This window comes from Sebastes umbrosus, chromosome 16 (assembly GCF_015220745.1).
Source record: "Sebastes umbrosus isolate fSebUmb1 chromosome 16, fSebUmb1.pri, whole genome shotgun sequence".
Classification (NCBI taxonomy): domain Eukaryota; kingdom Metazoa; phylum Chordata; class Actinopteri; order Perciformes; family Sebastidae; genus Sebastes; species Sebastes umbrosus.
Window position 1 is genome coordinate 656,554 of NC_051284.1, and position 20,880 is coordinate 677,433.

Here is a 20,880-nt window from a genome sequence, read left to right on the forward strand (position 1 = left end):
ACTGCTCGTCACTGCTCGTCACTGCTCTTCACTGCTCGTCACTGCTCCTCACACTGCTCGTCACTGTTCCTCACTGCTCGTCACTGCTCTTCACTGCTCCTCACTGCTCGTCACTGCTCCCCACTGCTCCTCACTGCTCCTCACACTGCTCCTCTCACTGCTCCTCACACCACTCTTCACCGCTCCTCACCGCTCCCCACTGCTCTTCACTGCTCCTCACACTGCTCGTCACTGCTCTTCACTGCTCCCCACACTGCTCTTCACTGCTCCTCACTGCTCTTCACTGCTCCTCACACTGCTCTTCACTGCTCTTCACTGCTCCTCACTGCTCTTCACTGTTCCTCACTGCTTGTCACTGCTCTTCACTGCTCCTCACACTGCTCCTCACTGCTCTTCACTGCTCTTCACTGCTCCCCACTGCTCCTCACACTGCTCCTCTCACTGCTTTTCACACCACTCTTCACCGCTCCTCACTGCTCCCCACTGCTCTTCACTGCTCCTCACACTGCTCCTCACTGCTCCCCACTGCTCCTCACTGATCTGTTTACCTCTCTGCAGATTTCAAACTTCTGTGTGCAGGTTTGGAACTAGATTAACTAGCTCAGCCACAGCTCAATGCCACAGTGATTAGTTTTCATAAAGTGCCAGGGGGGAAACAGTTGCTCTGTGAGATGTTTCACACACTTCAGTGCTTCCTTCAGCTCTGTCAGCTTGTGAAACAGCCTGTGGTGCACTGGGTTTCCAAAATGAGGACAAAGGACTGCCAGGGGCCAATATGGGAGTTTCCAGGGGCCCAGCATTAGCTTTAACCTACTATGGATTCACTTCCACATAAGAAAAGGTAGGTATGGTTTGGTTTTGTACTGGTGTCACTCAGCCTCCAGAGTATAGACATAGATATAGATATAGACAGACAGATAGATATATAGATACTCTTTGACAACAAGATATGTTCTGATATCACGAGGTTCATGTAGCCTAGTTTCAGTTTGTATGCTAATCATATTGAGCATATCAATCTGTATTTTAAACTCAGATGGCCACCCATGGCCTTAAAAAAGGAAACCAAATCAAAGTAATGAACTTGTTTTTCTCTTACAGGTGGCTGTTGAAGCTGTCCAGTTCATCCGGGTAGAACACCTCTCCTCCTCCTCCTCCTCCTCCTCCTCCCTCTTCTTCTTTCTGCTTGGATTTCTTCCGTTTCAGCTTGAACGACAGCAGCCGCTTTCCTTTCTTTTCTTTAGGGGATACGGGTAAAACATCACCGGACAACGTGACGTTGGGTCCCGGGCTGAGGGGACCGGAGGTCGCAGGTAAAGTCCCCGACTTGTCCCTGGGGCTGGTGGCTGCTCCATCCTGGAGGGAGCCCCCCCTTCTGCTCCTTGCTCTGTTTATCAGGGGACTTGACTTTAAACAGGTTCTTCACTCTCAGGCTGCTGGACTTACTCATGCTGTCTGTCTGCAGACCGAGTCCTGCTGCACAGAGAGCCAGCAGGGAATGGAACCATGAGGACAGCTGGAGGAGGAGGAGGAGAGGAGAGGAGGAGGAGGAGGATCCACCGGGCTAACCTGCAGAGCGAGTTGCCGCGAGCGTTTCGATTTGGCTACACCGGTCGCGCGCACCATCAGGTAGAAGAAAACTACACTTCCGACTGTAACCTTCAGAATAAAGTTCTACTATGAGGCCACTATTGTCGATTTGCGTCCAGTGAATATTTGATATTTTTGATTGTAAAATGACTAAATCGAATCATTAAAATGGTTGCTGTCACTGGACATTAGTCGACTTATTGTTTCAACTCTAGTAGGGTCAACTCTCCCCAGGTTGCTACAATTCCTGGCTGGGTGGCCTGATGTCCTCATTTACAATTAAAATAATATTAGTATTATTAATAATAATAATAATAATAATAATAATAATAATAATAATAATGAGAAGACGAAGAAGAAGAAGTAGAAACAAGAATAATGATAGTAATAATAATAATAATAATAATAATAATAATAATAATAATAATAATAATGATAATAATAACTAATTTCTGCCCTCGTGAACAGACTCTCTTCCATTGGTCTGGGGGCTGTTCAGGAGGGGCAAAGGGTCAGGTTAATCAGTCAAGTCAATTTTATTTATATAACCCAAACAAATCACACAGTTTCCTCAGTTAGGATAGGACACGCTCTGTGGGGCGACAGAATAAGACCTCCAACAGTCAGCTCCCTCCCCAAGACCTGGGGCACAAACAGAAATGCTGGGAAAGTTTGGGAGTTTGCTTGTGTCCAGCGAATGTTTGATATGTTTGATTGTAAAATAACTGAATCCTCATAATCATGAAAATGGTTGGTGTCACTGGACATCAGTTGACTTATTGTTAGTAGGCTATAGTGTTAACTCTCCCCAGGTTGATACAATTCCAGGCTGGGATGGTCTGATGTCCTAATTTACAGAAATAAATAAATAATAATAATAATCTGGCTGTTCAGGAAGGGCGAAGGGTCAAGTCAAATTAGTCAAGTCAATTATATTTGTATAGCACAAACAAATAAATCACATATTTTCCTCAGGGGGGCTTTAGAATCAGTACAGGATAGGACACGCTCTGAGGGGCGACGGAAGAAGATCTCCAACAGTCAGCTCCCTCCCCAGGGCCTGGGACTAAAAAATGCTAGGAAAGTTTGAGAAATAAAAAGACAAACAAAATATCATAAATGGTTGGACCATCCTCTCCGGGAACCATCACCTTAACGTGGTGGAGAGGTTTGTGTGTCCCTATGACCCTGAGGGCTGTGTTGTCTGGAGCCTCGTGCTCCTGGTAGGGTCTCCCATGGCAAATTGGTCTTAGGTGAGGGGCCGGACTAAGAATGGTTCACAAAAAACCCAATGACGACACGAGGCAGAGGAGGAGTTACCCGGCCCGGAGGAAGCCCGGGGCCCACGTCTGGAGCCAGGCCCAGACGGAGGGCCCGTCAACGAGCGTCTGGTGGCCGGGCTTGCCACGGAGCCCGGCCGGGGATACCCCGAAAAAGGAACGTGGCACCCCCCTCCTCTCCATTGTCGTATCTTTCCTGCGACAGTGCTGTTGAAGTGATGAGAAAGGATGCTCCGCGGACACTGTTCTTGCTGGTATAATAGAGTTTATTACAAACAAGCAACAAATGTCATAACGAACGTCTAGAACGTCCGGAGGTCTCAAGTCAAATCTGAAAGTCCTGCACTTCGGGGCACTCGCACCTCCTTATATCGGGGTCATGTCATGCAGCATCTGCTCTGAGCGTATGGCCCTGTATGGTCCTTTGTCCTAAATGTTTATCTTTCAGCCCCTGGACATATCGTATGACCACAGGTCTCCACGTATGCTTCTTACACATCTGTTTACAATTAGGGGCCCCGCTGTCTTGTGCAAGACCTGAAAATATACCACATATTCCCCCCTTCGAGACTTACACAAAGTCTCGAAAAAATAAAAGAAGAGACATACAGGTGTATTAACATGACAAATTTAACAACCCGCCCTTTTTACCATTGAAACAACTGTATGGAGTATAAAAGTGAGAGTGAAAAACCTGTCAGGCAGCTAATCTTTCTTGAGATATTCATTAAACAATGTAGACAGGAAAATTCTCTCATGGTCCCTCTGCCAAGGCGACCATACGTAGTACTCCATAATACTGAAATGAGGATATTTTAACAATTTGTGTGTGGAAATGACTTAAGCAAATACATATGGAACTCTCAGCAAATCAAAACAAAACAATGTCCAAAGTCAGGCTGGTCAACCCATCGCACCTTTCTATGGACCTTTTCCTGCCTACCCCACTGTCCCTAAACATCGAGAAAAAGAAAACATCTGAGGTCCCATTATATTTAGAAACCATCATTTGCCAAGCATGTAATACACAAAAAAGACAATTCATTTTTAAGAATACTAATGTAACATCTAAAAGAAGACATAAGACTGTATAACGCTGCAGTTTTCTCAGCAGCCTTGACTCCGGTGTAGTATCAATGGCGTCTTGACTCTGGATGTTGTATCGCCAGTCCACGTTCAAAGTTCTTCAGACCATTCGTATTTTCATGTTTGAAGTGTCTGACCCCATTCAGCCCATCGGAGTCCCCGACAATCCATCACCCTCACCGTGGTCTTCCCCCAATATGTTCTAGAATGAAAGACAAGAAAACCAGTATCTTTTGCATACAGAACAGATACAAATTAAAACATCAAACACAGAATAAAACACTTCTATAAGTAAAATTAGAAATCATATGCCCATTAATCATATTGTTTCATTTGTTGCCATACCCCCCTTTTGAGACTAAACAAAGTCTCAAAAAAAAAAATACAAATCAAACACTACAAACTACGCAAGCAAAAACAGAGGTAAATAATAGGATTATAATCATATGAGATATTTAAAATGGATATTCCTCCACCAAATTCGATCCTTTATCGCGTCATCCTCATCCACGTCCGAGTCAGCTTCGTGTAATAATGGCATCTGAACCTGATCTCCTGGCATCACTACACCAACCCATCTCAATATCATAGCCTTCGCAAAAGTCAATAGTAACGTGCAAAAACAAAACATCACACATAACGATATAAGTACTGCTACCATAATTTGAACTAGCACTGCTCCTAGTGGCCCTAATTTCTCCTGCAACCAACTATTTGCAGACCAACCGCTCCTTCTGATGGACCAAAGCATCTCTTATGTGCTTCAGTGCGTCTATGACATTAGTTATATTATCTGAATTATCAGGAATCAAAGTGTAGCAGGCATCTCCCGTTAAATTTAAAGCAACACATAAGCCCCCTTGTTTGGCCAAAATATAATCAAGAGCCATATCGTGTTTTAACAATGTCAACCTATTGGCTCCTTTGGGTGTTTGACAACATTTCGAAACCTCTTATAGTTTTCGTTTGCAAAGCCTTGCAAAGTGTAGGTAATGTTATCAATATGATCTGCCAGAAATGTCACTCCATACCATGGAAACAATCCTATTCCCCACTTTTCTCCTAGGCTTATTCTCCAATGGTAGGACTCCAGATTAAGAAATTGCGCTAATTCTCTTTTATTCCTACTTCCAGAAGCAACATTAGATTGAGCCTCATCAGATGCTTCTCCCTTCTGGACAGAAAAAACTTCATATGGGAGTTTTCAGTGTTGCCATATAGCAACATCCTGTCCACCCGTACGGTAGAAATAAATAAGCATTTTCACCACAATCCACCAAATATCCCTGAAATTGCCTATAGTCACATTACCAGGCAAAACTTGATGTTCTACCATCAAAGTTCTACTCGGCTACGCTTTGACACTTGAAAAATCACTTCATACAACTTATTCACATCCTCATCCTCACGCTTTCCTAAATCCATCATATAACCATCACACTCTGATATTCCCATAAACATTCCAGACCCCTTATTAGTTTCATTTGAGCAAAAACAATTCTTTGCCCTCACAGGTTTCACTTCCATCGGATCAGGTACCGCTGTCATCACATTTTTCATGTTGTTCAAGTAAATTCACATATGGTAATCCTGCCAACCAAGAACATTCAATCTAGGCTTAAAAAGGTTCACTGATAAAGCCATCACTTTATCCACTGATGATTGCTGTTGATACAAGAGCCATGACAGTACAGAAGATTGACATGAAGTAGTTAATGGTTCCGGTTACCGCCTCCAAAATTGAAGGCCATGTACCTGGTGTTGGTACTTTCAACACACATGGGCCCTTCAATTTCTTGATTGATCTCACTGAGTGTGTTAACTGCTGAAACCATAAATTTCTACCTGCCCATGGGTCTACAATTCCCAACACTGAAGCATCAAATCCATATGCTTTCCACTTAGCTTCTCTCTTCTGCAATACATGGTTCTGTTTCAAAACATCTCCTGTGATTATCTGATCCGAGTCAACAAACTCCTTTCCCCACATCTACAATATTCCTCTGAACAGTCTCAGATGAATTTCCAACCTTCACTTCCTCAATTTCCTTCCTACTATTCACACTAATCCCCATCTCTAACATAGACTTCCGGCTCTCATTTACCATCTCTTTCACTTTCAAGGATACTTTATCAAATGTCTGTGTCACATTCTCCAATTTCCTAGGCGTTAATGTTGTCACCAAGGTAGTGCTCTGATTGAATGCATTATCATTATTTATTGATTTCAAATTTAAAAGTAGCAGCCTCTATCCGTGTGTTATTTACCTTTGCAGTGGTTGCTTCAACAGGTCTTAGGTTTGTTAGCATAAGTCTCACCTTACGACTTACGTAACCTTCAATCCAAGAGTGGCTAGATGGAACAAATTTAAACTCTGGCTCTCGATATGTACACATATATTCCCTTCATCTTCCCATGCAAGGTTGCGCACAGCAAGCGAACAATCATCCACAACTGTCTTATACCTTATATCATTGTACAATAAGTACTTCCTTTGATTATAAGGCGGACCGTAGTTTTCCAGGAGGTATCAACTCCACATCCTCTCCACGACTATTTTCCACTTGGGAAAATAGTTTAATACGGCTATTTCCTATTCCACATTTACAAGGAAGAATAACCATTTTTCCAAGCTTGGATCTGACCACTATCTCCTCAGGTTTTGGCGTCGTAAAAATCTTATTAGGCACCTCTGTTGTTAGCTGTGACACATTCTCTACCATCCTAAGTTTCAAAACGGAGAGGTTTGACCCTCTTCCGGACTGGCCTGGGACTCCTTTTTCCAACTGAACCTCCGAGTTCTCTCTCAACGGAGTCAGATCTCTTTGCATCCTCTGGTGTTTCACTCTCCACTGAAACATGCTCTGTTGTTTCTGGGACATATTGGAATTTGATGTCCCCAAATACTTTTCCTTGTCCATCATCAACATTATCATTACTGACATCATCAAAAATATGTTCAGCATCATCAACATTTTTCCACAATCTGGACAATCCCCCCTTCTTGATTTTGACTTTGGAGATTCTCATGCATCCGCCCTTTGGCTGCATGTTCTCCCTTATTTTGTTCCACAGAGTCATCTCGGCTCTGTGAGGGTTGTACCTCTTCTCTGGGTGCTTTAACACAAGTGCGATAAATGATACCAAGTTGGAGATCCCTTAAACCTGAACTGCAGTTCCCGTACTGCGAACCACTTCAAACGGTCCCTCACGGCGTTCGTTATACCACTTCCGTCTAAACACCTTCACGAACACCTTGTCTCCAGGTTGCACTGTGATCCTTTTTTTGCTCATCGAGCTTCTCCTGCACCTCCTCCCTTAGTTTGCCTGTCCAGACACATATGTGGATATTCTTTTATGTAGATTAACCATGTATGTGACATACGTTTGCATTTCATCTTCTAAAAGGGCCAAACTTGGACCTTTCCCACTTGTCCGCAGACAAGGCGTTGGCATCAGTCTTCCTGTAACCAACTCATGAGGTGTCATATGTAAATCGCGGAGCTCACTAGAGCGACATACCATTAACGCCAATGGAAGTGCTGCTATCCAATTTAACCCCGTGTGCTGACATATTTTGACAATACGGTTTTCAGAACACCATTCATTCTTTTGCAAATTCCTTGACTTTGTGGTCTATATACTGCCCCAAGACGCTGTTTAATTCCTAGTTTTTGCAAAATCAATTTCACCGTCTTATCCACAAACTCTTTCCCATTGTCTGAGGATATTCGATCTGGAAGTCCCCACCTGCTTATGACCTCTCTACATAAGAACTTAGCAACCGATGAGCATCTTTTCGTTTTGTTGGACAAGCCTCAGGCCATCGTGAAAATCTGTCCACCACGACTAGCATATACCTTTTCCCTTCAATCGGTTTTATCATGTCAACATAGTCCACAACTAGTTCACGCATAGGACCCCTTGGAGTTGGGATTGTGGCCCGGAGGAACCGTCACTCCCTCCAGAACATTGTTTTTCAGACAGATAGTACACCTGCCTATGACATAATCAATCTTGTTCAAGCAAACATGGTGCCCAAAAACCATACTCTTTTGTGATCTTTCTCTTAACTTCCCCCCTTGGCAACGTGAGCTAAGCCATGCGCCTCCTGAATCATCAGACCCAACAGGTCTGGAGGGTGATAGTATCAGCCCCTCATGGTTTTCTCAAAAGTCCAGTAGAATCTCGGGTGGCACCTCGGTCTAGCCACAACTGTTTGTCCATTTCAGGAGCAGCTTCCTGCATTAAAATCACATCTTTGAGTGTAATTTTGTCTTCCAAGTTCACTTCATGCGTGACGAGAAGAACTTTGCCCAATTTATCTGCTCCAGTGACTGCTTTTGCAGCTTCATCAGCCGCTCTGTTCCCTTGTGAAACCCTTGATGCATCCTTCTTATGTGCCGCACTATTTAGCTATTGCTATTTCTTTAGGCTTCATCATAGCATGCAACAATTTCATGATCTGGGCGTGATGCTGTATCGGCGAACCCATCCGTTTTCTTAAAACCCTCGGTTTCTTCCACACTGCTCCAAACAAGTGGCACACATTATGTGCATATGCAGAGTCAGTATATATCGTCACTCGCTTCCCCTCTGCCAACAAACACGCCTTCAGTTTAGCCCCACCAGCTCAGCCAGTTGTGCAGATGCAGGCTGTGTATCTCTTCAGCCTTCTCAACTGCAAATCCAGTTCCTTGGGCTTTTACTATTGCATAGCCGGTCCTTAATTTATCGCCCACACGATAGCAAGACCCCATCAGTCCAATACTCCAGGTCCACCAAATGCAATGGGAGGGCTTGTAAATCTGATCTAAGCCTAGAGTATTTCTCTGCTTCTTGAACACAATCGTGTGGCTCACCGTCTTCTGGAGTTGGCAAATTCTCCGCTGGATTTACCGTAACACACCTTGCTAGGGTAACATCTTCCTGCTCTAAGAGCCTGTGATAGTCTCTAAGCCTAGACATGGTCAAGTTGTTCTTACCCTAATTCAAAGATTTCTGAGACTATGATGTGTAAGAATTGTCACTGGATAACCCATTGTTACAGATGATGCTTTGTTGTACATTAGAGAAACTCCCCCCATAGCTCTGTAACACAGTGGTAACCCTAACTCTACTTCTGAATAAGCCGTAGAGTAATACGAAATAGGTTGAGGACTCGTCCCCGTACCCGTTGGTTGACAAAGAACTGCGCATGCATATTTACCCCCAATAGAAGTAGATACCATATAACACAAAATTCTTAGAGTAGTCTGGAATTGCTAGCGCCGGAGCCTCTTGCAACTTCTTCTTTGTCGTTTTTCAAATGCCAAAAGGCCCTCGTGTGTCCAGGACAGATACAGTGTAGCTTAGCATTCCCAGTATCTTTGATCATAGCTCTCAAAGGCCCCGTCAAGCTAGCATAATCCTTCAACCCATGCTGAGGAATATCCTGCAATACCAAGGAATGTCATCATCTCTCGGACTGTTCTGGGTTTTGGAGCCTTACGAATAGCCTCCACATGACTATCAAGAGATGCTTCTGCGTCCTGCGTTATTGTTGACCCAAGTAAATTACCTTCTCCTGGCAATACTGCAGTTTCTTCAGAGAGGCCTTGTGACCCTTCTCTGCCAGTATTTGTAGCAATTTAATTGAGTCCTTATGACATGTTTCCTCATCTGGTGAACAAATGATGACGTCGTCCACATAATTGAATTACATTGCCTTTTAGTACCTGCTCTATCCCCTCCAAATCGTTCTTTCACTATTTTATTGAAAATGTGAGGACTATGTTTGAATCCTTTGGGGCAGTCTCTCATACTCATAAGATTGTCCATTGTACGTGAACCCAAATAAACTTTGGCTTTCCCCTACTCAGTGGAACACTGAAAAACGCACCACATTAATCTAACACTGTGAAATGTGTCGCTTTTGGCGGAAGTTGGGCTAGCAAAGTATGTGGATCCGGCACTTCTGCTGGAAATCAACCACCACTTTCATTGACCGCTCTTAAATCGTGTGTTAGGCGATATGAATCATCTGGCTTCTTTATCGGCAACAAAGGCGTGTTGCTCTGGGGATCCTGTGTTATCCTTAAAACCCCGCCTTATAGAAGTCCTTCAATCTGTGGTCAATTCCTCGGATTGCCTCTTCACTCAGTGGATACTGGTTCTTCCAAGGTGGTTTGACTCCTGGTCGGAGTTCAACTCTTACTGGTTGAGCTGACTTCACAAGTCCAATATCCGTACTATGTCGAGCCCACAAACATTCTGGAACTTGTTGTAGCATCTCTTCTCTCATTGAGTCTGAGTCCATCTTAGCACTGCAGATGGATTCATGTGTCATTCGCACAGTTTTGTGGCTATCCTATTCCTTGAGCCGAGATCATAATCTTAATGAATCTCTGATCCTCACTCTTCCAGATGGCAAGATTTTCTGTTACTGGTTGTAAAAACAGATTCTTCTGCCTCCGCCATCATTTCTCCCACTTGCTTCGGTGTATGTTCTTCACGCAACCCACAAGGTCACATGTGGCACACTCTTCTCGATATCAAACTCTTTGTCCAAATATTCATCTTTGTGTATCTTCATAGCTGCTCCTTGTGGTCCCAAAATTATACAGCCTGAATTTAGTTGAAACTTGTTTTGGTTGTCGACTCAACCATTCTTCTGCGTTTATTTGAACATCATCATTGAAATACTTGAGCGTGCAGTGAAATGGATACTCTGGAAGCTTCGCGTCGGGCATATTTACGATGATAAACTTTTCCCACAACTTAACTGGCTCAAAAAAATCTTCATTAAGATTTCCGATCCACCATACTGCAGAAGCTCCAGTCTCTGTTGTCATCAATGATGGTGAACCCTCTCGTTTGGCATTTCAACCTGACAGCCGTCTGGTTTACACTTTATTGTACACCCCAATTTACACATAGCATCTCTTCCCAAATAGTGCAATAGGTGTATGTTTTGATACCAATATGGGTTAACGTAATCTTCTTCTTTTTATAGCTGAGCTCAATTGGTTTAGTGAGAGGAACTAGCTGTTTCACTCCCTCGAACCCGATTGTCCGAATCAATTGATCAGACATGGGGAGATGTATAGCATCTTCAGGCCGAATACAGGTAAAAGCAGCTCCGCTGTCCGCCATCACTTCCACTGGACGATTATTTACTTTCACCTCTATTGTTGGATCTTTCTCCGGCCCTGATACTACCAGCTGACATTCCCCTCTCGAGTCTTCCGGGCACCCCTAGTAACTAGGTTCCGGGCCCCTGTAAGGGTTCACCGGTCCTCTGGGTGACCTTGATTGGCCCCTGAATCCTCCTCTGAATCCTCCTCTGAATCCTCCTCTGAAGTTTCCTCCTAACCGGTTGCACTCGCGAGCAAAATGGCCTTGTTGTCCACAAGTATAACATTCGTTTGATTGCTGTTGAAAGTATGGATTAAACCTTCCTCCTCTTCCGAAATTTCTTTGATCTTTTCCTCTCCAGGGCTGCGCTGATCAAAAGCTGGCTGGTGGTAGGATACAACTGGAACCACCGGCGGTGGCTGGAACGATTGGAGTTGAAACCTGGTTCGGCTGTGGTTGTGGGTACTAGTGATTAGTTGGAGCCTGATTCTGCATAACAGAGCCTGCTTCTTCTCCATCCTCTTGTTATCCATCAGTTGTATTGATTAAGTTTCCTGAGGGTTTCTTGGTCCTGGTCTTTTGATCATGTTCCTTTTTCCTATACCGCTCCACTTGGTGGGCTATATGAATCCGTATAAACACCTTTGCCATTCTTCCAAGACCAACCACCTCTGCCAATTTTGCCTTCTCACTGGCAGGGGCAACCCCTTCTGTATTCTTGTTCGCAAAATTGACTGCTCCATTTGATTCAAATTCGGGTCATTTCCTGTGACATTCTCCACACTTGGTGAACTCTCGACACATAGGCCCTCGGGTTTTCCTCTGTCCCAGTGGTTCAATAAAAATATTGTCAGGATGTACATTGTCGGAAATGTTTCTTTCAGCGCCCGGCACACTTGGCCTCTACTTGCAGCAAACAGCTCTGAATCATTCGCAGCAGTTCCCACATATCGATTAAGTCCAGCTTTCTGTAGAATTCCTCCATACCTGTGATCCCAAGAGGTTAGCCAGCAGTCTCTTGACCTCTCCCATGGCCAGATGTGTTCCTACGTGATTTCTTCTTCCAAGCTTTGAAATCCAAGGATATGCTCCATCTTGAAGAGTAGGTAACTTTTCAAGTATGTTTGACATATCTGTACTCTGCCCAGGGTTATACTCCAAATTCGCGTCCTCGGATAATGACTGGACAGATTTTTCCAGTCTCCTTCTTGTTTCTTAAGCGCAATGCATATCTCATAGCTGGTTTCGGGGAGCTCATCTTCTGTAACTCTTTTTTCTGTATGTACAGTTCCTCCAATTGTTCTTCCAACGATCCTTGGCGATCAGGGCTGGGACTTCTATCCAAGCATGAAAGGCATTCATCTATGCTTCTTTCGATTTCTCTCATAGTTCTCTGTCTGTCTTTACTCATGGTACTGGATGTCACCAGATGAGATCCTCTTGAAGCCGAAGCATCTCTACTCTCCCAGTCTTCATCCCGGTCTCCATCCTCACTTTCATTGGAGCTATCGTTTCCTCTTATTTCCGCTCTTGCCAACATCCGCCTGACTGCAGGGTCATATCCTCCCCTGCTCCCTTCCTGATCGCTTTGGTCGCTCTCGTTTCCATGGTCCGGCTTTTGTCTCCCAGACCCAAACCTTGTTTTCTTCTTACTTCTGGATCTTGGATACATCGTTATAGTTGTCTCCGCTCGTCCTGTTTCTATTATTCTGTCCTCCTCGTTTCTGATACGGTAGTCACCCTCCTGACTGATCACCGGGATTTGAGGATAGATTTTCTTAGACTTTGTCCCTACCTCATAAGGTGGTGGTCCCTTCACTGGGTTCATATGTGAGAACAATGAAGTGGTGTCTTTTCTTAGTTTTTCTGTTTGTTCTGTATTTTGTTTTATTTCTTCTGCGACTTTATCCCTCTTGTCGTTTGCCGCTTTGATCAGTTTCTGTCCCTCATCTTCAAACAACTGGAGAATGCCAAGCTCCACTTGCCTCTTCTCCTTGCGTTTTCTCCCCTTTTTTCCCTTCTTTTGCTCTGCCTTGTATGTGGATACAAGTACCAGCATTATTTTAATTACATCTGGGTTAAGAGTCCCCTCTATTGGCCATGGTTGGTCAATTTCAGGCCAGCGTTTGTGCCATTTTTCCGATATTTTTGCAATGTTTGCGATGCCCCTAATTAAAGGATTATTCTTCTGTACTATCTCAACAGGAGTGATTACTTTTGGATTTTTAGTGTTCTTTTTCCCCATTATAACGGCTTCCTTATGTTCCGTTATTGTACTTTAAAAAGTAATTTCTAAAATTAAAACTACTCAAGGCTATTTAGATTACTTCCCCCCTTTTTTTTTTTTTTTTTTTAACCCAATTACCCAATTAATCAATTAACCAATTATCCAATTATCCAATTAATCAATTAACCAATTATCCAATTATCCAATTAACCAATTATCCAATTATCCAATTAATCACATACACAATTATCCAATTAATCAATATTCCAGCTCAAATCATGCAAACAGTCACCACATTGAATGTCCACCACTATCACCGATCAGACAACCACGCGCAATAACATAAATGAACATCTGCAATTGTCAGCAGAGGTTGACTAAACAATCAGAGGCCCTTAATTAATCAAATGCATTAACTGATCAATCGGTTGCCAAGTTTTCTATTTATTCATTTATTTATTTCTCCTAACTGCCTCGAGCATGTACTCTTTCATGTGTATAGGAGCAGGGTCAGTATTCTCTTATGGTTTATAAATGAAAGCAGGTTATATGTGTACCATCAATATTGCTTACGACTGAGAACATATACAAATATGGAAATGCAGGTTTTGTTTTTTGTTAAAGAGTTTTGTGGATAAATTTGTACCGGCCTTTAGTAGATTGAAACGGGAAGCCTCCCCTTGGACGTCAGAAAGCCACACTCCGTGATTTGCCGGCCCGCTGTCTTGCCTCCCGTCTCGGTTTCTCATTCACCATAAATGACATAACAGACAAAAAACAAGCAATGATTTAGTCACTTGTGAACCCATTAGGTCCCTTTACCAGCATCATAAATTTTATTCCTAACTTAAACCCCTACCTAAACATTAAAGCACTTAGTGAACCCCACTGGACTCCAAACAGTTCAAACGGCAAAGAATTCTCTGTATCTCCCAAGAAGGGTCACGAACGCCTTCATACACATTCCAACCTCCTCTAGGGAATTTGAGACGAGTGAGGGGGGGGCCCAAACGCTACCCTTCTTAAACGAAGTTCATTGTGCATTTAACAGTTTATTTATTATATTACGTCCCTTTTAAGAAGAGCTCATGTTTTTATTCAAAAAAGGGGGAAATGCCCAAAATAAATTCTTGTCACTTCCCTTAATTATATAGTGTATTAGTATCTGTTATATATTTCTATTCTTTTCCGAGTGTCATACGGGTACTGCAGTTACACAACTCCACTTTATTTGTCCTGGTTTATAGTTATTTATCTTATGTGTATGCGTTTATCGTAACCAGGCTCATTTCAGTGGCTCATCATTTCATTCTTTTTACTGTATCTCCCGGAAATCCCTCTTTTGCAGAGAAAACAAGCGTCCACTCCTACCGGCCGTGTCATTCACGCCAACGGCGTGAGTGACAACAGTGTTCCAGAGAGGTGCGCTTCGATCTCTACTCCAGAGAAATCCCCACAATCAACAGCTTATGTGTCCCCCACAGAATATACTACGCCCTCCGTGTAATTAGTTTTCTATTTCTGCAGTCACCGGGTGGATCAGTCTGCTCAATTTCTATTTTCTAACTCGTTCAATTCATTAGTCTTCTAACAGAAGCTCATGGTTTATACAATACATCGGGCCACGTATCTATTCTTACAAATTATTAAATGTCCTGTTCTCAAATCACCACCTAAATATGGTTATTCAATTATAATGTGTTCTTTCTTTCTTTTAACTTTAACACATATATTCTCTTCCTTTCTTCCTCTGCATTTTATGGCACACATCTGGAACACATCAGCAGCCAAATGTCACACACACACATTCTCTCCAGCTTCTTCTCCTCCCAAAGTAAACACACACACACATTCTGCACTGCTACGCACACACATTCACTCCAGCTTCTCTTCACCAATTTTAGATATCTTCATTCATACAGCATGCTTTCTGCCGCTATTTCCTTACTTTTTCTCGTAAAATTTCTGCTACCTATGAGGTGTAAAATCTTCGAGGAGAGGCTGCTTCAGACACCGTTCGTCAACAAATGTCAGAGTGGTAACGGTCAATCGAATTGTGATTCTACACTCTCCAGTTATTAAACTGACCATAAGATGTTGTTCTAGGTTTTAATCGGCCCGTACTACATGCTCCTACACTTGAGGGCTCTAACTATCCGATTTGCGGCTGTCATATGATCATTTCCTTTATTTCCTTTATTTCCTTTATTTCCTTTATTTCCTTTATTTCCTTTATTTCCTTTTCTTTCCTTTAACACTCTTTACATTTATTTATTCAAATTACCTGGATCCAGGTTTCCCAATTTTGTCTTTCTAACTTGAACTATTCCTTGTATTTCTCATACTTCTTTTCTTCACTTTATATCTTTTCTCTATTCATTCCCCCTTTTTTCATTAAATTTAGCACGGAGCCTCACTTTAAACATCAAATCAACAGGACATGTCCATAACAAGAAGGTTCTTAATTTACGGTGTGGCCAAACAACTCCACATAACAGCCCCAATTTATGACCAGCATTCAATCGGGTGAGCTCACCGTCTGTGAAGTTGTAGCAGTAAACCGCTGAGGCCACCTCCGATCCTGTCCCGTGACGCCAAAGTTTGTCGTATCTTTCCTGCGACAGTGCTGTTGAAGTGATGAGAAAGGATGCTCCGCGGACACTGTTCTTGCTGGTATAATAGAGTTTATTACAAACAAGCAACAAATGTCATAACGAACGTCTAGAACGTCCGGAGGTCTCAAGTCAAATCTGAAAGTCCTGCACTTCGGGGCACTCGCACCTCCTTATATCGGGGTCATGTCATGCAGCATCTGCTCTGAGCGTATGGCCCTGTATGGCTCCTTTGTCCTAAATGTTTATCTTTCAGCCCCTGGACATATCGTATGACCACAGGTCTCCACGTATGCTTCTTACACATCTGTTTACAATTAGGGGCCCCGCTGTCTTGTGCAAGACCTGAAAATATACCACACCATCCTGTGGGCTCACCACCTGCGGGAAGAACCGCTTGGGTCGGGTGCGCTGCCACACGGGTGGCAGTGAAGGCCAGGGACCTCGACGGACTGGACCCGGGCGGCAGAGGCTGGCTCTGGGGACGTGGAACGTCACCTCTCTGTGGGGGAAGGAGCCGGAGCTTGTGCGGGAGGTGGAGCGCTATCAGTTGGATCTGGTAGGGCTTACCTCTACGCACAGCCTCGGTTCTGGAACCGTACTCTTGGATAGGGGTTGGACTCTATTCTTCTCTGGAGTTGCCCATGGTGTGAGGCGCCGGGCGGGTGTGGGGATACTCACAAATCCCCGGCTGAGTGCCGCTACGTTGGAGTTTACCCCGGTGGACGAGAGGGTCGCCTCCCTACGCCTTCGGGTTATGGGGGGGAAAACTCTGACTGTTGTTTGTGCGTATGCACCAAACAGCAGTTCGGAGTATTCGGCCTTCTTGGAGACCCTGAATGGAGTGCTGTATGGGGCTCCAGTAGGGGACTCCATAGTTCTCCTGGGAGACTTCAACGCGCACGTGGGCAACGATGGAGACACCTGGAGTGGCGTGATTGGGAGGAACGGCCTCCCTGATCTAAACCCGAGTGGTCGTTTGTTGTTGGACTTCTGTGCTAGTCATGGATTGTCCATAACGAACACCATGTTCGAACATAAGGATGCTCATAAGTGTACGTGGTACCAGAGCACCCTAGGCCGAAGGTCGATGATCGATTTTGTAATCGTATCATCTGATCTGAGGCCGCATGTTTTGGACACTCGGGTGAAGAGAGGGGCGGAGCTGTCAACTGATCACCATCTGGTGGTGAGTTGGGTCAGAGGGTGGGGGAAGACTCTGGACAGACCTGGTAAGCCCAAACGCGTAGTGAGGGTGAACTGGGAACGTCTTGAGGAGGCCCCTGTCCGAGAGATCTTCAACTCACACCTCCGGCGGAGCTTTTCTGGCATCCCTGTGGAGGTTGGGGGCATTGAACCCGAGTGGACGATGTTCAAAGCTTCCATTGCTGAAGCTGCGGCGGTGAGCTGTGGTTTTAAGGTCTTAGGTGCCTCAAGGGGCGGCAACCCTCGAACACCGTGGTGGACACCGGTGGTCAGGGAAGCCGTCCGACTGAAGAAGGAGGCCTTCCGGGATATGTTATCTCGGAGGTCTCCGGAGGCAGTTGCAGGGTACCGACGGGCCCGAAGAGCAGCAGCCACTGCCGTGACGGAGGCAAAGCAGCGGGTGTGGGAGGAGTTCGGAGCAGCCATGGAGAAGGACTTTCGGTCGGCACCAAAGTGCTTCTGGAAAACCATCCGGCACCTTAGGAGGGGGAAACGGGGAACCATCCAAGCTGTGTACAGTAAGGATGGGACACTGTTGACCTCAACTGAGGAGGTAATCGGGCGGTGGAAGGAGCACTTTGAGGAACTTCTGAATCCGACCAATACGCCCTCTATGGTAGAGGCAGAGCTGGAAGCTGATGGGGGACCATCATCAATTACCCTGGTGGAAGTCACTGAGGTAGTCAAACAACTCCACAGTGGCAAAGCCCCGGGGATTGATGAGATCCGCCCAGAAATGTTGAAGGCTCTGGGTGGGGAGGGGCTGTCTTGGATGACACGTCTCTTCAACACCGCGTGGAAGTCGGTGACAGTGCCTAAGGAGTGGCAGACCGGGGTGGTGGTTCCCCTTTTCAAAAAAGGGGGACCAGAGAGTGTGTGCCAATTACAGGGGTATCACACTGCTCAGCCTCCCTGGTAAAGTCTACTCCAAGGTGCTGGAAAGGAGGGTTCGGCCGATAGTCGAACCTCAGATCGAAGAGGAACAATGCGGATTCCGTCCTGGCCGTGGAACAACGGACCAGCTCTTCACTCTCGCAAGGATCCTGGAGGGGGCCTGGGAGTATGCCCATCCAGTCTACATGTGTTTTGTGGACTTGGAGAAGGCATATGACCGGGTCCCCCGGGAGATACTGTGGGGGGTGCTGCGGGAGTATAGGGTGAGGGGGGCACTTCTCAGGGCCATCCAATCCCTGTACGCCCAAAGCGAGAGCTGTGTTCGGATCCTCGGCAGTAAGTCGGACTCGTTTCCGGTGGGGGTTGGCCTCCGCCAGGGCTGCGCTTTGTCACCAATCCTGTTCGTGATATTCATGGACAGGATATCGAGGCGTAGTCGGGTGGAGGAGGGTTTGCAGATCGGTGTGCTGAGGATCTCATCGCTGCTTTTTGCAGATGATGTGGTCCTGTTGGCATCATCGGTCTGCGACCTCCAGCACTCACTGGATCGGTTCGCAGCCGAGTGTGACGCAGTCGGGATGAGAATCAGCACCTCTAAATCTGAGGCCATGGTTCTCAGCAGGAAACCGGTGGATTGCCTACTCCGGGTAGGGAATGAGTCCTTACCCCAAGTGAAGGAGTTTAAGTATCTCGGGGTCTTGTTCGCGAGTGAGGGGACGATGGAACGTGAGATTGGTCGGAGAATCGGAGCAGCAGGGGCGGTATTGCATTCGCTTTACCGCACCGTTGTGACGAAAAGAGAGCTGAGCCAGAAGGCAAAGCTCTCGATCTACCGTTCAATCTTCGTTCCTACTCTCACCTATGGTCATGAGGGTTGGGTCATGACCGAAAGAACGAGGTCGCGGGTGCAAGCGGCCGAAATGGGTTTCCTCAGGAGGGTGGCTGGCGTCTCCCTTAGAGATAGGGTAAGAAGCTCAGTCATCCGTGAGGGACTCGGAGTAGAGTCCTTGCTCCTTTGCGTCGAAAGGAGCCAGTTGAGGTGGTTCGGGCATCTAGCACGGATGCCTCCTGGGCGCCTTCCTTGGGAGGTGTTCCAGGCACGACCAGCTGGGAGGAGACCACGGGGAAGACCCAGGACTAGGTGGAGAGATTATATCTCTACTCTGGCCTGGGAACGCCTCGGGATCCCCCAGTCAGAGCTGGTTAATGTGGCCCGGGAAAGGGAAGTTTGGGGTCCCCTGCTGGAGCTGTTGCCCCCGCGACCCGATCCCGGATAAGCGGTTGAAGATGGATGGATGGATGGATGGTTGGACCATGGGATATTATTAGCCACCCTGCCGGGAAATGTATTCTTCCCTCTTTCATTTTTTCTGTCTCCTCTTAAAAAACACCTCCTCTACACTGGCATACACACTCACAGGAACCCGACACAACAGGCTACCCTGCACCTAATACACACACCCCACACCATAAGATCCAACATTTGATTGTTACCAGACACCTACTGTAGCAGGAAAGGAATACCACAGAAGTTGTTTTGAGTACTTTGCCAGGTGTTTATCTGTCTGTCCGTCTGTCTGTCTGTCTGTCTGTCTGTGGACAGATTTTGTCAACACGATAGACTTACACAGATTTATGGAGGATTGAACCTGCCAAAATGAAAAATAAATGAATAAATAAATATATGACTCAATAATTGAATAAATGTCAATAGATGTAGCAAAAGTAATATTAAAAATAAATGTTGCTGGGGTGAATGAAAAGGGAAAATCGTGCAGAAAGAAATAAAGAAATAAATGTTTAAATACATACATTTAAAAATAAATCTAAAATTAATAAAAATATATTGTTTTGAGTACTTTGCCAGCTGTTAATCTGTCTGTCTATCTGTCTGTCTGTCTGTCTGTCTGTGGACAGATTTTGTCACGATGATTGCATCACAACCGTGCAAGATGCAGTCACGAAACTCTACAGGTGTGTTGTTGGGATTAAAAAGAAGGCTGAGTTTGAAGATGGGTGTTTTCTGAGCAAGGGCACCGGAAGTAGGGGGTAGGAAGTGGGAAAGGGGCCACTGGCTCCCCCATTTTACACCCCTGGCCCGATTTGACATCACAGCTGATGTGATCCCATCACATGACGGTCTCTAGTTTTGTTGTTGTTTGTTTTACCCCGTCGTGTCAATCCTGTCATGTCACCCAATGTATTAAGTTCTGTCATGTTTAGTCTCATCTTCACTAAATAAAAAAATATAATAGAATCCTCAGACCTCAGTGTCCTCAATGGTAGATATCAACCAGCTACTTGTTATAATATTCTATTTTTAGATATTTATTCAATTACTCAGTCAAAACAATGCACCAAAGCTGGTGACTTCCTCAACATGAAATGTATTAACTCAAATGTCAAACTATCCCATGCATGAATATGCAGTTAAACTTGTTTCAGATAAAGAGGTGCTTCTGTTAAAGGAGCTCAGTGTGAGCTGCAAGCATAATGAGGTTAAAAATAGGTTTAAAGGTAACCTTGCACGGTAGCTGGATTCTCGTGATGTCACAAGATCACTTTAGAATCACAGGATCACGTCACACAAAAATCCATCTTGTTAGGTTTCAAGTAATGTGTTTGTGTCCAGCTCGCCAGACAACAGACCTATCAGCATCCTGTGAGGAGCTACTGGCAACAACAATGGCAGCTCCTGAAGAGGTTAGCGTAGCTGCGTAGCATTCGTTATATCAGAACTGGAGAATATTTCTTCATTGAAACTGAAGGCTTTCCTTGATGGAAAAGATGTTTTCGCTCTTGTCCTGACTGGCTTCGGCAAGAGTTTGATTGACAGATGGTTCTTTCAATCACCTGCCAAATATTTTT

The 20,880-nt window shown here is 44.9% G+C and overlaps 1 protein-coding gene and 1 long non-coding RNA gene across 2 annotated transcripts in view; one reads left to right on the top strand and one right to left on the bottom strand.

Annotated features, from left to right (window-relative positions):
* The window catches only part of LOC119474992 (interaptin-like), a 44,753-nt gene extending 43,520 nt beyond the window's left edge, over positions 1-1,233 (bottom strand). Inside the window, exon 1 of the mRNA XM_037747413.1 lies at positions 1,100-1,233. The gene's annotated coding sequence lies outside the window, so the exon portion shown is untranslated. The remainder of the gene's footprint in view (positions 1-1,099) is intronic.
* On the top strand, positions 695-20,242 carry LOC119474995. Its single transcript, XR_005203706.1, has 3 exons — positions 695-841; positions 1,102-1,629; positions 19,930-20,242. It is a non-coding gene; the product is annotated as an uncharacterized LOC119474995 (long non-coding RNA).
* The last annotated feature ends 638 nt before the right edge of the window (positions 20,243-20,880 follow it).